The sequence below is a fragment of the Panthera uncia genome (genome assembly GCF_023721935.1).
Source record: "Panthera uncia isolate 11264 chromosome B2 unlocalized genomic scaffold, Puncia_PCG_1.0 HiC_scaffold_25, whole genome shotgun sequence".
NCBI lineage: Eukaryota > Metazoa > Chordata > Mammalia > Carnivora > Felidae > Panthera > Panthera uncia.
In genome coordinates this window covers 10,605,117-10,610,935 of record NW_026057581.1, presented here as the reverse complement: position 1 = coordinate 10,610,935, position 5,819 = coordinate 10,605,117, and the positions used below count along the sequence as shown (strand labels likewise).

Here is a 5,819-nt window from a genome sequence, read left to right as displayed (position 1 = left end):
GACATCACGGTGACCAGCAATCTTAGTGGCTTATAAAGACGGGGCTTTATGTCTCGCTCACGTGATATCCATCACAGCCTGCCTGGTGGTGACTCTGGGGCCATCATCTGCATTCAGCCTCCTATGCTGATGAAACGGCCCCTTGCCAGGACAATGCTAAATTTGTGGCAGAAGGAAAGGAAACAGTGTCAGACCACACAATGGCTCTTCAAGCTTTGGCTCAGAAATGGCACATATCACTTCTCAGTTTTCACTGGACAAAGGAAGCCTCACACCAGTGCAGCAGGAAAGAAAATGCCTCCCCTAGAAAGGGTGTTGCATTGTCAAATAATAAATATATATTTTGGTGTCCATCCGTTGTTCCTGACTCACAGCTCCTGAAACTTGTAATTACCTAAGTGATCAGAACCTAGGAGCATCTTTCCTTACAATGTTGGAGGTCTCGTCATTCATTCCTGAAGTAGCTCCAGAGCATTAACATCAACTCCAGTGAGTTGAGGTGATATTTGAACAGCCACAGGATGGGACTGGTTACCAAGGGAGCCAACCATGTGACTGGATTGGAACTTTCAGCTCTATTTCCCATCACCCCTAACTCAGGGGAGGGGAGAGGGGCCGGAGGGTTGAATCAATCACCAATGGTCAATGATTTAATCAATCGCGCCTACACAATGAAGCCTCCGTTAAAAAAAAGGGGGGGGGCGGGTGCCTGGGTAGCTCAGTTGGTTAAGTGTCTGACTCTCGATTTTGGCTCAGGTCATGATCTCACAGTTTGTGGGATTGAGCCCCGTGTCAGTCTCTGTGCTGACAGTGCGGAGCCTGCTTGAAACTCTCTCTCTCTCTCTGCTCCTCTCCCACTTGTGTGCACATGCTTTCTCTTTCTCTCAAATTAATAAATAAACGTAAAAAAAAAGATGAAGTTTGGGAAGCTTCCCACACTGGTGAGCTCGCAGAGGTGCTAGGAGGGTGGTGTCCCCTGAGACAGCATGGGAGATCCACACCGCTGCCCACACACCTTGCCCCATGCATCTCCTCTATCTGCCTGTTCCTGAGTTGTATCCTTTTAAAGTCAACCAGTAATCTAATAAGTACGGTTGATCCTTGAACAAGGTGGGTGTTGGGGGTGCTGAACCCCTGCACGGCCGAAAATTCACATATAACTTTTGACTCCCCAAAAACCAGAACTACTAATAGCCAAGAACCGATCAGAAGCCTTACTGATAACACATATAATTGACTAATACATATTTTGTACACTATATGTATTATATACTGTATTCTTCTAATAAAGTCAGCTAGAGAAAAGAAAATGTTATTAAAATCATAAGGAAGAGAAAATACATTTATAGTACTGTACTGTATGTATTGAAAAAAATCCACATATGAGTGGATCCTTGCATTTCAAACCTGTGTTGTCCAAGGGTCAACTGTAAACTGTTTTCCTGAGTTCTGTGAGCTGCTCGAGCAAATTATCAAATGGAGGAGGGGGTCATGAGAACAATGGTTGTAATTGCTGTCTGAGGTGGTAGAAGGCAGTCTTGTAGGATTCAGTCCTTCACCTGCGGGATCTGACACTAAATCCAGATGGATAGTGTCAATATTGAGTTCAGTTGTAAGACATCCAATCTGTATCCCTTGAAAATTAAAGAATTGCTTGGCGAGGGGAAAACCTTCCCTACATTTGTGGTACAAAAGTATTCAGTGGATAGTTAGTAGACAGAAAACACAGTGAGTTGTTTCCTCAACAGAAGGGCTCCAAGCCATCTGCTACAATAACATTTATATTTTGCAATAGTTAACAGTAGCAAACATCTATTAAACATTGACTACTTACCAAGCACAGTTCTATTATTTAATGCTCACAATAACCCTGTTATATTGTTAAAAATAATAATTTTTACATTATTACCATTATCTGTCATTATACTGATCAGTAAAAACTAAGGAGAAAACTTAGGTAACTTGTTCAAGGTCACATGTCTGGCGTGTGGTGGCCTTGGGATCTGAATGCACATACCCATTGAAACATGTATGTGAATGGCTTTCCTAAGGGTGATAATGGATTTGTCCTGACTCATCTGTATTTTTCTGGCACAAAAGATAAGCATTATAAATAAGTCTGTTAGGATTATGTTTTACAGTTTAATGCATAAGGTATCTTCCACAAAAGAGTCACAGAATACTGTAGGAGATAAAAGAGAAAACAGTTTTCTTCATGGCAGTGACCTAGGATGTAGGGGGTAGAATTTGCAGAGACCATTGGGCTCACTGTGGCATTGTAGGAAAAGTAGACTTTGGTGTCCTACTGAGTGCTGTCTTTTTCCACTTCTGTAACTTTCTTGCAGTATTTCCTGTGGATATTCAAGCCAGGAGCCCTTGCGTGTAAAGTGGCTACAATAATATCTGTTTCACAGAGCTGTTGTGAGGAGGAAGTGAGATAACGTGTGCAGAATGCCTGGCTTGGTGATTGGCACATACACAAGAAATACTCAGCCAATGGTAACTGTTATTGTTACTATTGCTGCTGCTGTTATGCAGGGAAGGACAGAGGTTTGATACGCATATTTGTGGAAGTGCAATCTATGTGGAGCTCCGGGACTGCAGGAACACGGAGGCGGGAGAACGATGGAAGCTCCTGGGGCAATGCTGGAGGGTCGGTCCGGTCCGGAGAGAAACCAGATGGTGAAAATGATCTGGGAGTGGACTGTGGCAGCTGCTGAGGAGAACCTGAAGTAGAAGACAATACTGGATGGAAGGCTTCATCTCTACTTCAGGTTGGATCAGGGCATCCTCTTGCCCTGCCCTCTTCTGAGCGGGGCCAGTGGCTGAGCGGAACACAATCTGAGATCTCTCTCGATGCACAGACCCATAACTCACCTTCATAAGCACGGTGACCTGGCCAAGGGTCCCAGACCTGGCTGACTGTTCTTTGGAGCCTGTTGAAACAGCGATTCCTGGTCTTCTCTCACACAGAGATTCAGGAGGTCAGAGCTGGGCTGATTCTGGAACGGCACATGCCCAGACTGGCATCTGGGAATGGGTTGACAGTAGCTTGGTAAGTCACATTGGCCACAGCCCGCGATGTGAGGGCAGAGGGATCATTCCTGGCTGCTGTATAGCCTTCGTTCCCGAACATGAGCTCAGGAATGGTTTGGAACTAGACAAAAACAAAACAAAACAAGGTGAGGAGAAGCCTAAAACAAAACATAGGCGTTTCCCAAGGAATGTAACCCTCTGCAAAGACTTCAAGTTGGAAGTTGTGTGGGTAAGTATAGGGGAATCAGAGCACTTTGGTTTTGATTCTAGAGAGATCATTGATAGAAAATGGAAAGCCCCTCCCCCCCCGCCCATTTATTAATGAATCCACTCATTTATCTGAGCAGCTGGCACATGAAGTATTTGTAGGAATTGCTGGAGATTCAGAAACAGACATTGTCTCTGCTAGGGACTCAGAAACAAGCATTGACTTCACTGGGGACTCAGAAACGGACACTGTTGGAGCATCTGGGTGGCTCAGTTGGTTAAGTGTCCAATTCTAGATTTCAGCTCAGGTTGTTTGATCCCAGGGTTGCGAGATCAAGCCCCGCATCAGGCAATGTGCTGAGTATGGAGCTTGCTTGAGATTCTCTCCTTCCCTCTCCCTCTTCCCCTCCTCTGCTTGTGCTCTCTCTAAATAAATAATAATAATAAAAATTTAATTAAAAAAAAAGAAACAAACATTGTCTCTGCTGGGGACTCAGAAACCGACATCATCGCTGATAAGGACTCAGAAACAAGGGGTTCCAGGGTAAGGGAGGAATAGCCAGACGCCATCCAAGGTGGACCATGCTTTCCTGGTTGTGTGAACCAGTTTGGTGGGGAAACAGTAATTTCCATCCTGAGGGAGGCCTCACACTAGAAAAGACATTTGAGCTGGAGCCTAATGGCTCAGGGGTAGTTTGCCAAGCAGGGAAAGAGAATATCTTAATCAGGAGTCACTGGGCTGCAAGAAACTCAAACTGGCTGAAGCAAAAAGAGGAGTGTGTTAGAAGAACACATCTCCTTGGGGAGATAAATACCACAGGCCTCATGAAGGGCTGTGGCCATAGTCTGGAGAGTCAAGAATTCAAATTAGTGCCTTGTTTCCTTTCAGCCCTGTGTACTTTCATCTGTCTCTGTGTGCTTAATTTAGTCTTCTCTCTCTCTAGATGAGCTTTGTATGCGTCATGAAAAATGGCCACCTTGACACCTTTGTGCATGGCCCTCTTGTTCTGCCTCCCAGGACTGGCTAAGCACACAGAGCAGCAAGCAATCGCTTGTCTTGTAAGTAAACTCGGGTCCAGTTAAAGTCAGAGTGTGTGTGTGTGTGTGTGTGTGTGCGCGTGTGTGTTGGAGGGGAGGGACCACTGATAGAGACAAGGAACCACAAAGTGTTCACAGACTGAAGAAATGGCTGAGTCAACTGGGCAGAAGACATGGGTATGCAGGGGGGAATGGGTGGCCAGCAGAGTGGAGGAGGGAGAGGAAGACTGGGATCATGAAGTAGGGGGTCAGGGAGTCAAAGGCACTGAGGAGGGAGGGAGGCTGTGGATGGAACCTAAAATTTTCTGGTCTTGGGTGTGGTGGGATTGGTAGTGAACTTCCCCATCTCATCATGCTTATTCTGCTGTTGCAATTTCCCCCAGAAGAGGGTTTTTTTTTTTTTTTCATTTGGCAGAAAAATATTTGCTGATTTTTTCCCCTATGTCACTTTTTTAAAGTTTCGGTATTTAAGTAATCGCCACACCCAATGTGGGGCTCGAACTCACGACCCTGAGATCAAGAGCCACACGCTCTTCTGAGTGAGCCAGCCAGGTGCCCCCTCTGTATCACTTTTAAGTGTGAGATCATTCAGTCAGATTCCTGTCCCTATGATCCTGCCTGCCATTTCTCTTCTAGATGTGACCCACGTCTAAGCAACCACAGGAAGCAGCCTGAGTAGGAACGAGGAGCTCCTAGAACAAGCATGGAGGGGACCAAGTCGGGGCTGTTCCATACCTTCTGCACATTGTGCAAGTGTTGGTTTTCAGGGGAGGGGGCGTGCCGGGGAGGGGGTGTGTGAAGGAAGCATAGTCTATGAAACATAAAGAAATAGTCTGGAAAACATGGAGTGATGCGTGGAGATCCTTTTGAACCATCTTGTCACCTATGGGTCATATACAAAGTGTCCTGTCCCAGAAGCAGAAGGTCCCAGAACATTCACTCAGTGACACAGAAGGAGAGGATGAGTATCTCAAGGAGAAAGAAGTTTGGGGCTGGAATGCTGGTCTTTGGTGCTCTGCTCATTACTACTTTCCCCAGGCCACTTGGGTTACCCCATTGCCCTAGCCTGCTTCCTTCTGCAGGGACATCTGTCCGTTTCTTGGCTTGTGACCTGCATACGCTACGACACTCTCACACTGTTCAAATATTAGATAGTGTAGAGGATTTATAAAGTCATCAGCCCTTGTCCAACTTTTTCTCCCTCCTACATTATCCCCCGGCCTTATTGGGATGTTCAGTCAGAACAGTGCTCTGGTCAACAAACACGTAGTGATACATATTTTAAGTTTTCTTTCAGTCAAGTTAACACCAAGACTGACAACTAGTGAAAATTCCATTGGGAAAGCGCAAATTAACTTTGTTTGGAGTCTGTTAACGGCAGCTGTAACTTAAAGAATATTTCCCTCTTCGTGGAAGTGAAAAGACCTTTTTTTGCTTCACTAGAAGACGTGGGATACCTCTCCACTCCCTTGAACTATGACTCCTAACCTCCTGGGGGCCTTGTTAAACACTTACTGTAGATCCTTGCCTGGGTCGCA

The 5,819-nt window shown here is 45.6% G+C and overlaps 1 long non-coding RNA gene across 1 annotated transcript; it reads left to right on the top strand.

Annotated features, from left to right (window-relative positions):
• The first annotated feature begins 2,440 nt into the window (after positions 1 to 2,440).
• Positions 2,441 to 5,539, top strand: LOC125939533 (uncharacterized). The gene is made up of 3 exons (XR_007463084.1): positions 2,441 to 3,055; positions 4,188 to 4,302; positions 4,918 to 5,539. It is a non-coding gene; the product is annotated as an uncharacterized LOC125939533 (long non-coding RNA).
• The last annotated feature ends 280 nt before the right edge of the window (positions 5,540 to 5,819 follow it).